This window comes from Sus scrofa, chromosome 5 (assembly GCF_054392235.1).
Source record: "Sus scrofa isolate SSC_HxYL_T2T_F1_AM1 chromosome 5, Sscrofa_HxYL_maternal_Yorkshire_Landrace_v2.0, whole genome shotgun sequence".
In the NCBI taxonomy this organism is placed as follows: domain Eukaryota; kingdom Metazoa; phylum Chordata; class Mammalia; order Artiodactyla; family Suidae; genus Sus; species Sus scrofa.
In genome coordinates this window covers 25345673-25365277 of record NC_139387.1, presented here as the reverse complement: position 1 = coordinate 25365277, position 19605 = coordinate 25345673, and positions in this window count along the sequence as shown.

Sequence of the window (19605 nt, the reverse complement as noted above, 5' to 3'; positions counted from 1 at the left end):
AACCTCATGGTTCCTTAGTCAGATTCATTTCTGCTGCACCACGACGGGAACTCCTGTCCCATATATATATACATATTTTTTTTTGCCTTGAATTTTATCACACTAAAATCCAAATTTGCTTTTGGTTAATTTTTGCCTGGTAAAGCTTTTCCCTTGATCACAGATTGAGTTTCCAGGGAAGTCAATTCTAAAGTGGAGATGAGAGTGCAAACAATTTATAAGTGAGTGCTCTTGGGATCAACACTTGCAGAAAAAGAAGGAAACAAGGTTAGACAGGAAGACAAGTTGGACTGCTGACTAGTCACAATGTTTCAACTAATTCTGCAGGGAACTCTGAAAAAAGGTTAATATCTTACCCTCTGGGGAGCAAGCGTATTACCAAAAGGCATCTGACATATTTGCCACTTCCTGCTCAACCAGTCCTATCTGCATCATGCTATCAATATGCCAGATCAATACAGTGAATTTCTGAGAGATGTACAGGTGGCCAGGTCTCTTTAGACTATTTTCTGATAGAGGGTGGGAGATTTAACGTAGCCTTGGGGCAAGACTGTAAATGTATATTCTTGCCTTTTCCAAGTGAATATGAACTGTTTCTGTTCTCCTTTCTGATAGGAAAGAATGTGTTTGGCAGAGCAGAAGTTACATACTCCAGGCCCTGTTATTCCTCTAGCAATGATACCACATTTGGCAAGCTGCAATTAGGGCTAGTAGTTGGTTGAGTTTGCAGTAGTTCACTATAATCCTCCAGGGTCGGGGTCTTTTTTTAAGTTCCTGGACAGCACTGAATCCGAGCTGTAGCTGCTGACAATGCTGGATCCTTTAACCCACTGTGCTGGTCCCGGGCTTGAACCCAGGAAGCCCTAGAGACGATGCTGGATCCATAACCTGCTGTGCCACAGAGGTAACTCCAGTATCCGTTTGCTTTTTGCAGGGACCAGACTGGTGAATTAAATGACGATACGGGGAGTTCCCGTCACGGCTTAGAGGTTAATGAATTCAACTAGGAACCATGAGGTGGCGGGTTCAATCCCTGGCCTTGCTCAGTGGGTTAAGGATCCGGTGTTGCCATGAGCTATGGTGTAGGTCACAGACGTGGCACAGCTCCTGTGTTGCTGTGGCTCTGGCATAGGCTGGTGGCTACAGCTCCGATTAGACTCCTCGCCTGGGAACCTCCATATGCTGTGGGAGCGGCCCTAGAAAAGGCAAAAAGACAACAACAACAACAACAAAAAATATATATATATATATACACACACATGTACATATATAGCTGGTTTAGCGTGTTCTGTCAATTTTCTACTGTACAGCATGGTGACCCAGTCACACATACATACATACATACATACATTCTTTTTTCTCACATTATCATGTTACATCACAAGTGACTAGACATAGTTCCCAGCACTACACAGCAGGATCTCATTGCTTATCCATTCTAAAGGCAATAGTTTGCATAGAAGTGATTGAAAATTCTGAAAGTTCCTATATCTATTCAAGAAATTTAATACAAAACCTTTCCCACAGGAAAACTCTAGATCTCAATAGATGTACGAGTGAATCATTCCATTTAAGGAAGCTCTTACAAAGACTTTTCTAGATAAGAGCAAAAAGGAAAAAATTTCCAATTCATTTTATGAGACACTATAACTGAAAAAATAATTACAAAATAGGAAAATTACACTCATTTGTCATTACCTTTGATGCAAAATATTAGTTACATAAAATATTAGCAAATAGAATTCATTAATATGCCAAAAGGATAAAACGTTGTAGTCAGGATGGGTTTATTTCAGTAATTCCAGTGTGGTTTAATATTGGACAATCAAACAATATAATTTACCACATTAACAGTATAAAGGGAAAAAATCATGGAGTCCTATCCCAAAATTAAAATAAAATTATTTGATTAGATTCAGCACCTATTGATGATTTTGAAAAAAACATATTAACTAACTAGGAACAGATAGTAATTTTTTTTTTTTTTTGGTCTTTTTGTGGCCGCACTCAGAGCATATGGAGGTTCCCAGGCTAGAGCTTGAATCAGAGCTGTAGCCCTTGGCCTACACCACAGCTCACGGCAACTCCAGATCCTTAACCCACTGAGTGAGGCCAGGGATCAAACCTGCGTCCTCATGGATACTAGTCAGATTCATTTCGCTGAGCCATGATGAAAACTCCAATAGGAACTTTAAAAAATTTGATAGAGGGTATCCACCAAAATCCTATAGCAAATATTATACCTAATGGTAAGTTTTTTGGGGGAGTATAATACTATTTTATTAACACTGAAAATTTCACTCACAATGCTGGCCACACCTTATGCTCAGATTCTTGAAATAAAGACAGAGATTTGGAGTTCCCGTCGTGGCGCAGTGGTTAACGAATCCGACTAGGAACCATGAGGTTGCGGGTTCGGTCCCTGCCTTTGCTCAGTGGGTTAAGGGTCCGGCGTTGCCGTGAGCTGTGGTGTAGGTCTCAGACGCGGCTCAGATCCCTCGTTGCTGTGGGTCTGGCGTAGGCCGGTGGCTACAGCTCCGATTCAACCCCTAGCCTGGGAACCTCCATATGCCGCGGGAGCGGCCCAAGAAATAGCAAAAAGACAAAAAAAAAAAAAAAAAAAAAAGACAGAGATTTAAGGGTGCAACGTGAACATAGCATAACATACTAACCAAATCTAAGGGGTTGTATAACTATACCTTTGTACACAAGTATAGGGACAGGCCCTGCACTGGGAAAAAAAAACTTGGGACTGAACAGAGGTCTTCCTAATGGTAAAATATTCAGTTTTCCTGTTACAGAAAATGAAATATTGATACATGCTATTATGCAAATAAACCTTGAAAATATTACTGTAAGTGAAAGAAAGCCAGGCATGAAAAATCCCACAATGGTTGTTTTTTTTTTTTTGGTTTTTGTCTTTTTTAGGGCCATACCCGAAGCATGTGGAGGTTCCCAGGCTAGGGGTTGAATCGGAGCTGTTGCTGCCAGCCTATGCCACAGCCACAGCAATGCCAGATCTGAGCTGCGTCTGCGACCTACACCACAGCTCATGGCAACGCCGGATCCTTAGCCCACTGAGTGAGGCCAGGGATCGAACCCACAACCTCATGGTTCCTAGTCATATTCATTTCCACTGCACCACGACGGGAACTCCCTCATATTGTTTGATTTCTCCTCCACACACCTTTTTTATCCTCTTTCAGTCATACAAACGGCTGTGACCTATGCCAGAGCTGCAACAATGCTGGATCCTTAACCTACCTCGCCGGGCCTGGGACAAGCCAGATCATTAACCCACGGTGCCACAGCAGGAATTCCTGTTTGATCCTATTTATATAAATTATCCAGAATAGGAAAATGCATAAAAACAGAAGGACTGGGGTTGCCAAGGAGAGGGATAGGAGGGTACAGGGAGTAACTGCCTAATGGATATGGCATTTGATTTGAGGGTGATTAAAATGTTTTAGAGGTGGTGGTTGCACAGCACTATTAATACACTGAATGACACTGATCATTAATTTTTTTTCTTGTGAATTTCTTTTCCTGTCTTTTTAAAACTTTTTAAAAATTGTATTTATTTATCTATTTATTTTGTCTTTCAGGGCCACACCAGCGGGATATGGGAGTTCCCAGGCTAGGGGTCAGATTGGAGCTGTAGCCACCTGCCTATGCCACAGCCACGCCAGAACCTTAACCCACTGAACGAAGCCAGGGATTGAACCCATAGCCTCATGGATACTCATCAAGTTTGTTACTGCTGAGCCACAACAGAACTCCCTGATTTTTGTATTGGGGTAATGTTGGCCCCATAGAATGAGTTAGGCATTTTTTCTCTCTCCTATTCCTTCCTTCTCTTCTTAAGAGTTTGAGAAAGACTGATAACAGCTTTTTTTTTTCTTTTTTGACTGTGCCTATGGCATACAGAAGTTCCTGAGCCAGGGATAGAACCCAAGCCACAGCAGTGACAACACCAGATCCTTAACTGCTAGGCCACTAGACGGGAACGCCTTGTGTCAGTTTTTTAAATGTTTGGTAGATTTCAGAGTTCCCATAGTGGCTCAATGGTTAAGGAATCTGACTAACATCCATGAGGACGTGGGTTTGATCCCTGGCCTTGCTCAGTGGATTAAGGATCCAATGTTGCCGTGAGCTGTGGTGCAGGTTGCAGAAGCGGCTCAGATCTGACGTCATTGTGGCTGTGGTGTAGCCTAATGGCTACAGCTCTGATTCAACCCCTAGCCTGGGAAACCTCCATATGCTGTGGGTGTGGCCCTAAAAAGGCAATTTAAAAAAAAAAAAAAAAGAACTGGCCAGGGGAAATTCCTGTTGTGGCTCAGCAGTAATAAGCCCAACCAGTATCCATGAGGAAGTGGGTTGTTCCCTGGCCTCCCTCAGCGTGTCAAGGATCTGGCGTTGCTATGAGCTGGGGCATAGGGCAGCAGCTGCAGCTCTGATTCAACCCCTAGCCTGGGAGCTCCCTAGAGTGTGGCCCTAAAAAGCAAAAACAAAACAAAACAAAACAAAACGGCCAGGGATTTGATCACATATGGAGGCTTTTAATTTTTTTTTTTTTTTTGTCTTTTTGTCTTTTTAGGGCCGCACCCACGGCAAATGGAGGTTCCCAGGCTAGGGATATAATCGGAGCTATAGCCACCAGCCTACGCCAGAGCCACATCAATGTAGGATCCAAGCCAAGTCTGCGACCTACACCACAGTTCTCGGCAACACCAGACCCTTAACCCACTGAGTGAGGCCAGGGATCAAACCCGCAGCCCCATGGTTCCTAGTTGGATTCGTTTCCACTGGGCCTCCACGGGAACTTCCTTGTTTGTTTGTTTCTTTTGATGACTTTAACAAGACAAATTTTTCTCAAGGGGTGGGAATTCAACCTGATTTATGGTGGATTGAAGAGAGAACTGGAGAAACTATCAAAGATTACCAAGTTTCTATGAGAAGAATTGAAGAGCCAAACCTGAATAGAATCCCAAGGTAACCATCCCTGTGTCATTAAGGTAATAACCACCATGGATTGGGGCACATTAAACAGAATTAAATCCATGAGTTCATAATGTTCCTTCAAGAAATATAAATTAGTCATCAGTGGAAGATAATAGGGAACAAACCCATTATTTCGAAAACACTTGATAAAGTTTCAAACATTTATTTTGCATTTGCTTTTTTTTTTTTTTTTTTTTTGTCTTTTGGCATTATGGAGGTTCCCAGGCTAGGGGTCCAATCAGAGCTACAGCTGCTGGCCTATGCCAGGGCCACAGCAACGCCGGATCCAAGCCATGTCTGCGACCTACACCATAGCTCATGGAAACGCTGGGTCCTCAACCCACTGAGCGAGGCCAGGGATTGAACCCGCAACCCCATGGTTCCTAGTCGGATTCATTAACCACTGAGCCACAATGGGAACTCCTTTATTTTATTTTTTATTTTTTTATTCTGCCTTTCCTATATGAACCATGCATCAGAGTAACCCACTGAGGGGAGTTTTCTCATGATAAGAATATGCCAGGTCCCCTCTCTTCCCACCTGCTGCCAGTCAGAGCTGACCAGGGCCTGGAGAGAGCTCCTGCCTGCCAGCCTGTGCCTGTGCTCCAAGGGCCTCACCCACACCTCCAGGAGGGCACTTTTTTACTCCAGCCACCTGGAGTAGCTCCAAGTGCCCCACCTGCTGTTCTGACAAGTGCCTTGGGCTTCTCCCTGGCCTGAAGGAGCTGGGCATCCAGGTGGGGGTAGGGTGGGTGAGGGGTGGCATTCTGCAGTCACTTGGGGTTCCCTGCCAAGTGAATGAGGCTGCAGGGCCTTCCCTGAGGTTCCTCTCCTCCTCACTCAGGTTCTTTTGCCCTGAGTCCCCTGCTTGCCCTGGGAGTGGGCAGCCCCCTGCTCACTGCTGTACAGTCTGCTCCCTCTTGGGTGTGGGGTCACAACCCCATGTCAGTGCCTCTGGGTCACCTTCCAGACAGCTGAGGGACAGGGCAGGTGCCCACCCCTAGGGGCTGTGGGGCCACACTTCCCTGTCAGTGCTCCCAGTCCCTTAGCTGCAGGGAGAGGCTTGGCACAACCAACACCACCCAGCTCTGTGTAAATATCCCGCCACCACTGGGAGTTGGGGGTGCACCCACAGCCCCCAGACTGTTCTAAATATATTATAAAGCCTTGGGGGAAGACATACAGCACCCTCGATTCTGTTAGACTAATTTTGGAGATGGAATATTTTTCTCATCCATGAAAAAAAAAAAGAATATGCCAACTAATAAAGGAAGACAGGATAAGAATTAGAATATCACCATTTTGCAACTCCTAATGGATGTATGGATTTAAGCTTCGAGCGATAATAGTTGTAACACCTCAAAAAAGCAATGACCAGATATTATACAGCTCCTGATGGAAGAACAGATCATCATCTAGGGAGTTTTAGAAAAAAATCAAATATGAATCTGATCAGCCTTTCAATCCAACACCAATTTACAGAAAATTCATAGGACAAGGAAAGATACCACCCAGTCAGCAAAATCCAGAATGCAGCAAATTTTATAGGACAATAATCTTTCTTCAACAAACTGCAAGAGAAGGCTATCCAAAGTTCTCTTTCAGCTCAGTGGGCTAAGGATTCAGTGTTGTCACTCTGGTGGCTCAGGTTGGATCCCCTGCCCCTGAGAACTGTCACACTTCCACATGACTCGAGTGCAGCCAAGAAAGGAAGGAAGGAAGGAAGGAGGGAGGGAAGGAAGGAAGGAGGGAGGGAAGGAAGGAAGGAGGGAGGGAAGGAAGGAAGGAGGGAGGGAAGGAAGGAAGGAGGGAAGGAAGGAAGGAGGGAAGGAAGGAAGGAGGGAAGGAAGGAAGGAAGGAGGGAGGGAAGGAAGGAAGGAGGGAGGGAAGGAAGGAAGGAGGGAAGGAAGGAAGGAGGGAAGGAAGGAAGGAGGGAAGGAAGGAAGGAGGGAAGGAAGGAAGGAAGGAAGAAAGAAAGAAAGAAAGAAAAAGAAAGAAAGAAAGAAAGAAAGAAAGAAAGAAAGAAAGAAAGAAAGAAAGAAAGAAAGAAAAAGAAAGAGAGAGAGTTCCTGTTGTGGCGCAGCAGAAGCAAATCAGACTATTATCTGTGAGGCTACAGGTGCGATCCCTGGCCTTGCAGTGGGTCAGCAATCCAGCATTGCTGTGAGCTGTGGTGTAGTTCACAGATGCAGCTTGGATCTGGTGTGGCTGTGGCGGTGGCTGAGGCCAGCAGCTGTAGCTCTGATTTGACCCCTAGCCTGGGAACTTCCATATGCCACAAGCGCAGCCCTAAAAAGCAAAAAAAAAAAAAAAAAAAAAAAAAAAAGAAAGCAAAAAAAAAGAAAAAAGAAATAAAGATACACTGCAGAAGATTAATGGATGATTGTCAATTTCCCCTGCATACCCTCAGGATAGGGAATGCTTCAGTCACTGTAGGGTTGGACCACTATGAGAGTTGGAAACATTTTTTACTCTAAAAACACACTAAATTTGTTTTTAAAAAGTCAAAACTCTGGAGTTCCCATCATGGGTCAGCGGAAAACGAATCTGACTAGCATCCACGCTCAGTGGGTTAAGGATCCCACCGTGAGCTGTGGTGTAGGTTGCAGACTTGGCTCGGATCTGGCATTGCTGTGGCTGTGGTGTAGGCCGGCAACTGCAGCTCTGATTCAGTCTCTAGCCTGGAAACCTCCATATGCTGCTGGTGCCGCCCTAAAACGACAAAAAGAAAAAAATAAAAAATCTGTTTATAGGAGTTTCCTTGGGCACAGTGGGTTAAGGATCTGGCATTGTCACTGAAGCAGCTTGGGTTGTTTCTGTGGCAACCGGTTCCATCCCTGGCTGGGGAACTTCTACAATGCCATGGGCAGGGCGAAAAAAAAATCCGTTTTTATATGTTTAAAGTACATCTTTTTTTTTTTTTTTTTTTTGTCTTTTTTGCCTTTTCTAGGGCTGCACCCGTGGCATATGGAGGTTCCCAGGCTAGGGGTCCAATCGGAGCTGTACCCAACGGCCTACTCCACAGCCACGGCAATGCAGGATCCAAGCCGAGTCTGTGACCTACACCACAGTTCATGGCAACGCCAGATCCTTAACCCACTGAGCAAGGCCAGGGATCGAACCTGCAACCTCATGGTTCCTAGTCGGATTCGTTAACCACTGTGCCAGGACGGGAACTCCTGTTTAAAGTACATCTTAAAGGACACACAAGAAAACTGCCTGTAAGAAGGGGAACTGAATATAAGACATCACTGCATATCCTTTTGTACTTTTCGTTTTGTTCTCGTGTTATGTAGCCAAAAAGTGGAATAATTGGAAAGGAAGGAAGGAGGGAAGAAGGAAAGAAGAAAGGGAGGAAGGAAGGAAAGTCTTCAGATCATTTATGTTTCTCTGTAATTTCTACCAGTGGTCCTCATTCTACCCTCTTGTTAATTCCTCTTCTATGTAACAGCCCTTCAGATGTTTGAAGATGTCTCTCTTTTCCTTTTTTTTAAATTAAAAATTAAAAAAAACCCTTTTTTTGCCTTTTTTAGGACTGAGCCTTAACGCCAGATCCCTAACCCACTGAGCGAGGCCAGGGCTTGAACCTGCATCTTCTTGGATGCTAGTTGGGTTCGTAATCTGCTGAGCCACAACAGGAACTCAGTCTCTTTTCCTCTTTAGCTTTCTTTTCTCCAACCAATGGTCTCTAAGTCCTCCCATTGTTCTTCTAGTGACTGGCTTAACAGCCTTTTCTCTACGGCCCCTGTCTCTCTTGGCTGTACATGGTCCCATTTGTCAATGTGCGTAGCCTGAAACTGAATATCAGATTACAAATGGGGCTAACACTTAGCACATCCTGAATGCTCTGTCTATTAATGGAGCCACAGACTAAATTAAATGACCCAGCAATTCCATTGCTGGTTGTATACCCAAGAGAAGTGAAAACATATGTCCCCGCCAAAACGTGTTCACGAATGTTTATTACATCACTATTCATAATAGCCAAAAGATGATGAAGGAAGCCAGAAGAGGTCACCTCAAAACATGCTTCTTTGACACAAAAATTGTTTTGAGCTGAAGGCAATTAAAAACAGCAAACGCAGGGAGTTCTTTTGTCTTACGGCAGGTTGAGGATCTGGCGTTGTCACTGCAGCGGCTAGGGTTGCGCTGTGGCATGGGTTCAATCTGTGGCCCAGGAACTTCCATGCCTTGGATTGGGCCAATACAAACAAAAAAACAAAAAAACAACCAAACCAAACCAGTAAACAGAGAAAAATCGAATAAACCTCTCTCTCTACTCTCCTATTTTTCTGCCTAAAAGCAGATATAAATTCTCCTTTACTGGAGACATTCTAGACTCTTATTAGCTCAGGGACCAGAGAAATTTCCAAACAAAACTCACTCCATTAGTTTCCTCCCATAGTATGCCACTCTTAGAAGCCTAAAACTTTTTGTCCTATCATTTCTCCACATATTTATTCTTTTCTTTTTTTTGCCACCCTGCAGCACCGGGCCAGGGATCAGATCTGAGGGGTAACTGCTGCAATGCCAGAACTTGTAACCCACTGTGAATCATATCTCAGTGTGAATATTTTATTTTATTTTGTTTCATTTTTTTTCCCCCTCTTTTGGCTGCCCCAAGGTATTTAATTATCAATAAAACTCCCAATAGGAGTTCCCGTCGTGGCGCAGTGGTTAACGAATCCGACTAGGAACCATGAGGTTGCGGGTTCGGTCCCTGTCCTTGCTCAGTGGGTTAACGATCCGGCATTGCCGTGAGCTGTGGTGTAGGCTGCAGACACGGCTCGGATCCCGCGTTGCTGTGGGTCTGGCGTAGGCCGGCGGCTAAGCTCCGATTCGACCCCTAGCCTGGGAACCTCCATATGCTGCGGGAGCGGCCCAAGAAATAGCAAAAAGACAAAAAATAAATAAATAAATAAATTAAAAAAAGGAAAAGATGCCTTCCTGGGCCGGGATCAGATCTGAGCCACAGTTGCGACCCGGGCCAGAGCTGCAGTGATGCCAGATCCTTAACCAGCCATGCCAGCCAGAATTGAACCCATGGCTCAGAACTCCAGAGTCAGTGCCAATCCTGTTGTGCTACCGCAGGAACGCCTCAATGTGAATTTTATTTTATTATTTTATTATTTTTTTTTAAGGGCCACATCTGGGGCATATGGAGGTTCCCAGGCTAAGGGTCTATTCGGACTTGTAGCTGCTGGCCTACGCCACAGCCACAACAATGGCAGATCTGAGCTGCTTCTGTGACCTACACCACAGCTCACGGCAACACTGGATCCTTAACCCACTGAGCGAGGCCAGGGATCACATCTGCATCCTCATGGATACTACTAGTCAGATTTGTTTCTGCTGAGCCACAATGGGAACTCCACTCAATGTGAATTTTAAAAACAAAATGTTTTTTAAAAAGTAAATTACATTTGTGGTCAATTTCATCATAGTGTCACTTCATATAGTGTTGTTGTTGCCATGCCTTTCTTATTTATTTATTTATTTGTCTTTTTGTCTTTTTCCAGGGTTGCACTTGAGGCATATGGAGGTTCCCGGGCTAGGGGTCAAATCGAGGTGTAGCTGCCAACCTGCACCAAGCTACAGCAACAAAGGACCTGAACCGAGTCTGTCACCTACCACCACAAGGCTGGATCCTTAACCCAAGGAGTGAGGCCAGGGATCGAACCTGCATCCTCATGGATACTAATCAGATTCATTTCGTTGAGCCTCCCACAATCCATTCTCTTTAAAATGGATTGTTAATGGATATTTAAAAACAAACACACAAACCAGAAATTTCATCAGACCACTCCCCTTGCTTAAAAATGTTAAAAGGATTTTCATTGCCCTCAAGATAAAGGGCAAACTCCTTAACTGGCTTATAAGAGCTACACTGACCTGGCCAAGTCCTCCATCTTTCTCTCTGTCCCATTTTGTATATCTGGCACAAACTGACTCTTTTCTCTCAACCTCCAAATATGCTGCTTTTTCTGGAAATTTTTTCTTTCAACAAATATTTATTGAGCCCCAATTATACTGCCAGATGCTATTCCTGAGTTTTCATGGCACTTACAGACTAGGGAGGAAAAGATAATAGGCAAGTATCACTGCAACATGAAAAAAGAATAAAGCACAAGCAGGGTCCAACACAAGAGTAAGGGGCAGGGGATGTGTGATGAGGTGATGGCAGCCTCATCCAGGTTTTGGATTTCTCAAATGCTACCAAAACAAAAAGAAAGAAAAAAAAAATAGGAGTTCCTGTCGTGGCTCAGTGGTTAACAAACCCAACTAGTGACCATGAGGTTGTGGGATCGATCCCTGGCCTCTCTTAGTGGGTTAAGGATCCGGCATTGCCAGTGAGCTGTGGTGTAGGTCGCAGAGGTGGCTTGGATCCAGCACTGCTGTGGCGGTGGTGTAGGCTGGCAGCTGTAGTTCCGATTCGACTCCTAGTCTGGGAACTTCCATATGCTGCAGGTACGAACCTAAAAGGCCAAAAAAAAAAAAAAAAATTATATATATATATGTGAAAAAACAGAGCAACTAGTTGGCAAAAACAAAAATCCATGGGCAACATTTACAAAATTAGATGACAAGGTATCCCCACAAACTCCAAAATATAAGCAGTGGGTATGAACACCCAAAGCCGCAGGACCGGCTTCTGATGGGCATCAATACAAGAGAGAGCAGAGGAAGCAACCATGGATGTCAGAGAAATAGGAGAACCAGAGAAACTCCAAATAGAAAGCCTGGCAGGCCAATCTGACAGAGGCAGCAGAGTGCAATTGAGAGAAGTTTTGCGCCCTCCAGTGGCGGATGAAGGCAAGGGCCCGTGCACGCCAGTAAGGACTGAAGCATTTGGAGTAACGTCACCTCTTTGAACTCTCCAAATTGATCATCCAGGGCTCCTTTTCAGGATGGGCCCCACACTGAAGAAAAATTGCTGAGAGAAGAATCAAAATTGAGCAGAGGGAGTTCCTGTAGCTCTGGGGTAATGAACCCGACTAGTATCCATAAGAACTCGGGTTCGATCCCTGGCCTCGCTCAGTGGGGTAAGGATCCGGGATTGCCCTGAGCTTTGGTGTAGGTTGCAGATGCAGTCTGGCTCCCACGTTGCTGTGGCTGTGGCTTAGGCTGGCGGCTACAGCTCGGATTCGACCCCTAGCCTGGAAACTTCCATATACCACAGGTGTGGCCCTAAAAAAAGAAAGAAAAAATTCCCTTTGTAGCTGAGCATTTAACAAACATGACTAGGATCCATGAGGATGCAGGTTCAATCCCTGGCCTCACTCAGTGGGTTAAGGATGGGCGTTGGCAGTGAGCCGTGGTGTAGGTCACAGACGCAGCTCCGATCCCATGTTGCTGTGGCTGTGGTGTAGGCCGGTAGCTGTAGCTCCCACAGCTGTAGCTTTCCCTAGCCTGGGAATTTCCATATGCGGGTACAGCCCTGAAGAGAAAAAACAAAACAAAACCACCAAAATTGAGCAGGACAGCAATAATAGAGACAAAGGAAGAGAAGATTTGGAGAAAAGTGGGGTGGGGGTAGAAAGCTAGAAAATCTCAGAGCAAGCCGCTGTCTACCTATCTATGGCATGTGAAAGTTCCTGGGCCAGGGATCAAACTCTCAGACCCTCACCACAGCAGCAACCCGAGTTGCTGCAAGGACAACGCCTAACCTGCTTGCCACAAGGGTTCTCATGTGACTATGCTTTTGAATATTATCCAAAGCAGCAGAAGAGGGAGTTCTGTCACAATGGGAAAACTGTCTGAGCAAGTCCTTCAGAAAAATTAAATTCAGGTGAAAATGAGCAACAGCAAGTTACTATAAGAAAAAAGAGAATCAGGGAGTTCGGGTTGTGGTTCAGCAGGTTAAGAACCCAACATAGTATCCATGATAATTCTGGTTCTATCCCTGGCCTTGATCAGTGGGCTCGGATCTGGAGTTGCTGCAGCTGTGGTATAGGCAGCTGCAGCTCCAATTAGACCCCCAGCCCGGGAATTTCCACGTGCTGCTGGTGCCATTGCTGCAGCTGCAGCATAGGTCACAGCTGTGGCTCAGACTCAGTCCCTGGCCTGGGAACTTCCATATGCTGTGGGTGTAGCCATAAAAAAAGGGGGGGGGGGGAGAGAATGGGGATAGCATTTACAAAATTTTTTTTTTTTGTCTTTTTTTTTGTCTTTTGTTGTTGTTGTTGTTGTTGTTGTTGCTATTTCTTGGGCCGCTCCCTCGGCATATGGAGGTTCCCAGGCTAGGGGTTGAATCGGAGCTGTAGCCACCGGCCTACGCCAGAGGCACAGCAACGCAGGATCCGAGCCGCGTCTGCAGCCTACACCACAGCTCATGGCAATGCCGGATCGTTAACCCACTGAGCAAGGGCAGGGACCGAACCCGCAACCTCATGGTTCCTAGTCGGATTCGTTAACCACTGCGCCATGACGGGAACTCCTACAAAAATTTTAAAATCTGATTTCAGTAATCATAATTGGTGGAGGAGGTATTACTAGCTTATTCTGAGACTATTTAAGGTGCAATGTGGGGTAAAGCAAACGAGTGATGATGAAACATTTTATTTATTTATTTTTTTAATTTTATTTATTTATTTATTTTTATTTTCCCACTGTAAATAAAACATTTTAATTCTCTATTTCCATGTTCTTAAAAAACATGATTATGATTTTTTTGGTGTATAGAGATTTGTTAAAATTGAACGTTGTTTGATCTTCTATCCCATAAGCATCCATCCAGCTACCTGCCAACTGATAAACTGCATGACTGCTACTCTGCTGCTGTCATTGATGCCCTTAAAATCTTAAAGGTCAGAGAAGGCCAGCTTGCTTAAAACTCCTTGCTCCATGCCTTGTAGCCAACCTAACTCTTCACACCTTTATATAAAAGGTCTTCCAAATTTGCACTCCTGGCAAGCCATCTACAGACAAAAACGTATGTCTGGTAGCAAAACAAAAAGTTTGTCCAGACGCATCAAAGGCTCAAGTCCATAAACATAAGACACCACACCATAAAACTCCCAGAAGAGATCACAGGAAAAATATTCTCTGACATAAACTGCACCAATGTTTTCTGAGGTCAGACTCCCAAGGCATTGGAAATAAAACCAAAAATAAACAAATAGGACCTAACTTAGGTTCTAGCTTCTTCTTCTTCTTCTTTTTTTTTTTTTTTTTTGCTATTTCTTGGGCTGCTCCTGTGGCATATAGAGGTTCCCAGGCTAGGGGTCTAATCGGAGCTGTAGCCACTGGCCTATGCCAGAGCCACAGCAATGCGGGACCCAAGCCGCGTCTGCGACCTACACCACAGCTCAGGGCCAACCCAGATCGTTAACCCACTGAGCAAGGGCAGGGACCGAACCCGCAACCTCCTCATGGTTCCTAGTCTGATTCGTTAACCACTGCGCCACGACGGGAACTCCTAGGTTCTAGCTTCTAATCAAACTTAGAAGCTTTTGCGCAGCAAAGGAAACCATAAACAAAATGAAAAGACAAACCACAGAATGGGAGAAAATAAGAAAATTTTTGCAAACAATGTGACTGACAAGGGCTTAATTTCCAAAATATACAATCAGCTCATACAACTCAATAACAAAAAAACAAACAACCCAATCGAAAAATGGGCCACCTAAATAGACATTTCTTCGAAGAAGAAATACAGATGGCCAATAGGCACATGAAAAGATGCTCAGCAACACTAATTATTAGAGAAATGCAAATGAAATTATAATGAGGAACCACCTCACACTGGTCAGAATGGCCATCATTAAAAAGTTTACAAAAAAAAAAAGTTTACATATAACAAATGCTGGAGAGAGAGTGTGGAGAAAAGGGAACCCTCCCACACTATTGATGGGAGTGTAAGTTGGTGAAGCCACTATGGAAAACAGTATAGAGGTTCATCAGAAAAATAAATATACGGAGTTTCTATTGTGGCGCAGTGGTTAACAAATCCTACTAGGAACCATGAGGTTTTGGGTTCAATCCCTGGCCTTGCTCAGCGGGTTAAGGATCCGGCATTGCCGTGAGTTGTGGTGTAGGTCGCAGCCTCGGCTCGGATCCTGAATTGCTGTGGCTCTGGCATAGGCCAGTGGCTCCAGCTCCAATTCGACCCCTAGCCTGGGAACCTCCATATGCCGCAGGAGCGGCCCTAGAAAAGGCAAAAAGACAAAAAAAAAAATAAAATAAAATAAAAAGAAGAAAAGAAAAATAAACACAGAACTACCATATGATCCAGCAATCCTACTCCTGGGCATATATCCAGACAAAACTCTATTAAGAGAATGAAAGGATAAGTTAAGGGAGTTCCGTTGTGGCTCAGCAGTAACGAACCCGACTAGTATCCATGAGGATGGGGGTTCCATCCTTGGCCTCGCTCAGTGGGTTAAGGATCCAGCATTGCCACCAGCTGTGGTGTAGGTCGCAGGCAAGGCTTGGATCCTGTATAGCTGTGGCTATGGTGTGGGCCGGTGGCTGCAGCTCTGATTAGACCGCTAGCCTGGGAACTTCCGTATGCCGCAGGTGCAGCCCTAAAAAGCCAAAAAAGAAAGGGTATGCTACAAACTGGAAGAAAATACATGCAAATCACACATTGGATAAATGATATGCATTCGTAATAAAAAACAAGTAACCTACAGTGATCATATTTTTTTGTTTTTATTTTGTTTTGTTTTGTTTTTCATCTTTTTAGGGCCACATCTGCAAATATGGAAGTTCCCAGGCTAGGGGCTGAATCAGAACTGCAGCTGCTGGCTTACACCACAGCCACCGCAACATGGGATCCTACCTGCATCTGCGACCTACGCAACAGCTCACGGCAATGCCGGATCCTTAAACCACTGAACAGGGCTAGGGTTTGAATACACGGCCTCATGGATCCTAGTGTGGTTAATTACCACTGAGCTACAATGGAAACTGGTGATCATTTTTTTAAGATTTTTATTTTATTATAGGTGATTTACATGATCATTTTGTGATGTATAGAAATATCAAATCACTATCTTATGCAACAGGAACTAACATAGTATTTTAGGTCAATTATACTTCAAAAACAAACTTGGAAAAAGATCAGATTTGTGGTTACTAGAGGCAGGGTTGGGGGAAATTGGAGATAGGTGGTCAAAAGGTACAAACTTCCAGTTATTTTTTTGTTTTGTTCTCTGTCTTTTTTTTTTTTTTTTTTTTTGTCTTTTTGCCTTTTCTAGGGCCGTTCCCACTGTATATGGAGATTCCCAGGCTAGGAGCTGTAGCTGTCAGCCTACACCTCAGCCACAGCAACTTGGGATCTGAGCCTTGTCTGCAACCTACACCACAGCTCACGGCAATGTCAGATCCTTAACCCACTGAGCAAGGCCAGGGATCAAACCCGAAACCTCATGGTTCCTAGTCAGATTTGTTAAGCACTGAGCCATGATGGGAACTCTCTGTTTTTTGTCTTTTTATGGCTCAGATTTTACCCCTAGCCTGGGAACCTCCATATACTGTGAGTAAGGCCCTAAAAAAAAAAAAAAATTAAGAACAACCCAATAGAAAAATGGGGGGTTCCCTTGTGGCACAGTGGGTTAAGGATTTGGCCTGTCACAGCAGTGAAACAGTTTGCTGCTGTGGTTTGAGTTTAATCCCTGGCCCAGGAGCTTCCACATGGCACAGTTGGGGCAAAAAAATTTAAAAAAAATAAAGAAAAATGGGCAAAAGACCTAGATAGACATTTCTCCAAAGAGGACATACAGATAGCTAATAGGCACATAAAAAGATGCTCAACAACACTAATTATTAGAGAAATGCAAATCAAAACTACAATGAGGTACCACCTCACACCAGTCAGAAGAGCCATCATTAAAAAGTCTACAAATAAATGCTAGAGAGAGTGTGGTGAAAAGGGAACCCCTCTATACTGTTGGTGGAAATGTAAGTTGGTAAAGCCACAATGGAAAACAGTATAGATGTTTGTTAGAACTAAATATAGAACTACCATACGATCCAGCAATCCCACTCCTGGGCATATGTCCAGACAAAACTCTAATTCAAAAAGATACATGCACCCCTATGTTCATCACAACATTACTCACAACAGCCAAGACATGGAAACAACCTAAATGTTCATAGACAGATGAATGGATAAAGAAGATGTCCTACATATACACACTGGAATACTACTCAGCCATAAAGAAGAGTGAAATCATGCCATTTGGATCAACATGGACGGAGTTAGAGATTATCATACTAAGTCAGTAAGTCAGAAAGAGAAAAACCAATACCACATGATATCACTTTTATGTGGAATCTAAAATATGACACAAATAAATATATTTATGAAACAGAAATAGACTCACAGACAGACATAGAGAACAGACTTATGGTTGTCAAGGAGGAGGTGGGGTATGGGAGGGATGGACTGGGAGTTTGGGATTAGCAGATGCAAACTATTACATATAGACTGGATTAACAACAAGGTCCTACTGTATAGCTCAGGGAACTGTATTCAATATCCTGAGATAAAGCATAATGGAAAAGAATATGAAAAAGAATATATATATGCACACATAAATATAGGTAACTGAGTCACGATGCCGCACAGCAGAAATTAACACAACATTATAAATCAAGCATACTTCAATAAAATAAACTTTAAAATATATATATATATATATTTTGTCTTTTTGCCTTTTTCTAGGGCCACATCCCATGGCACATGGAGGTTCCCAGGCTAGGGGTTGAATTGGAGCTGTAGCCACCGACCTACGCCAGAGCCATAGCAACTCAGGATCTGAGCTGCGTCTGCAACGTACACCACAGCTCATGGCAACGCTGGACCCTTAACCCACTGAGAAAGGCCAGGGATCGAACCCGTAACCTCATGGTTCCTAGTCGGATTCATTAACCACTGAGCCACGACGGGAACTCCTAAAATAAAAAATTTTTAAAGTTGTTAAAAGTAAAGCCTAAGAAAATTTTTTTTTCTTTTTCACAAGAAAAAAATTTTTTTTCTTTTTCTTTTATTGTGTATCTATATGAAATGATGCATGGTCACTAAACTTTCTTTTTAAGGAATTTATTTATATATTTTTTTCTTTTTCGGCTGCACCCCTGGCATATGGAAGTTTCCAGGCCAGGGAATGAATCCAAGCTGCAGCAGACATCACAGCTGCACCAACCCAGACCCTTAACCTACTGGGCTGGGCCAGGGATTGAACTCTCACCGCCACAGACAGAACACCAGATCCTTAGACTGCTGCTATGGCATAGCAGGAACTCCACAGTCACTAAACTTATTGTGGTAATCATCTCATGATTTATTAAATTCAAATCATTATGCTGTACACAAACTTACACGGGGCCGTATGTCAATTGTGTCTCAATAAACCTGGAAGGAAAAAAATAAGCAATCTAATTTTATCTTACTTTATTTTTTATTTTTTGGCTGTGGCATGTGTTGACTCGATATCAATTCCCAGACCAGGGATTGAACCCGGGCTACAGCAGTGAAAGTGCCCAATCCTAACTACTAGACCACCAGGGAACTCCCACAACTTAATTTTAAAAACAAGGGCAAAAGACTCAAACAGGTATTTCATTAAAGAAGACATATTTGGTTACAGAAGAAATTGGCAGAACATTGTATATCAACTATAATAGAAAAAACAAAAATCTTAAAAAAAAAAGACGTATTTGGCAAACAAGAACATGAAACGGGGAGTTCCCATTGTGACACAGTGGAAATGAATCCAACTAGTATCTATGAGGATTCGGGTTCAATCCCCTGGCCTCGTTCACTGGGTTAAGGATCCAGCGTTGCATGAGCTGTGATGTAGGTCACAGATGCGGGCTGGATCCTGTGTTGCTGTGGCTGTGGTGTAGGCTGGCAGCCATGGCTCCAATTCAACTCCTAGCCGGGGAACTTCCATATGCCGCAGGTGCGGCCCTGAAACGCAAAAAAAAAAAACCAAAAAAGAAAAACCGAAAAAACCGAAAACATGAAACGATGCTCAACATCATTAGTTATTATGGAAAAACAAATTAAAACCACAATGAGACAGCATTACATACCTATTAGAATAGTTAAAATTAAAAAGACAGCCAAGTGTTAGAGAGGATGTGAAGAAACTGGAACTTACGTATACTGCTGGTAGGAATGTAAAAATGGTGCAATCACTTTTGAAAAACAATTTAGAAAATTTTTAAAAAGTTAAATATACACTTACAATGTGACTCATCCAGCCAGTGATTCCATTCCTAGGTATTTACCCAAGAGAAATAAATACATACGTCCACACAGACTAGGTACATAAATGTTTATAAAAGCTTTATTTATAATAGCCGAGTTAGAAACACACACAAATGCCCATGGGTAGGTGAATAGATGATGAATAGATGGTACATCCAAATAATTAAATCCCACTCAACAATAAAAAGGAACCAACAATTGGAACATGCAGCAGTGATGAATCTCAAAATAATTAAGCTGAGTGAAAAAAAAAAGGTGAGACAAAGAAGTATGTACTGTAGGACTTTGTTTATGTAAAATTCTGAAAAATACAAGTTAATATACAAGACAAAAAGCAGATTAGTGGTTGCCTGGGTGTGGGGCTGGGAATAACAGGACGGTGA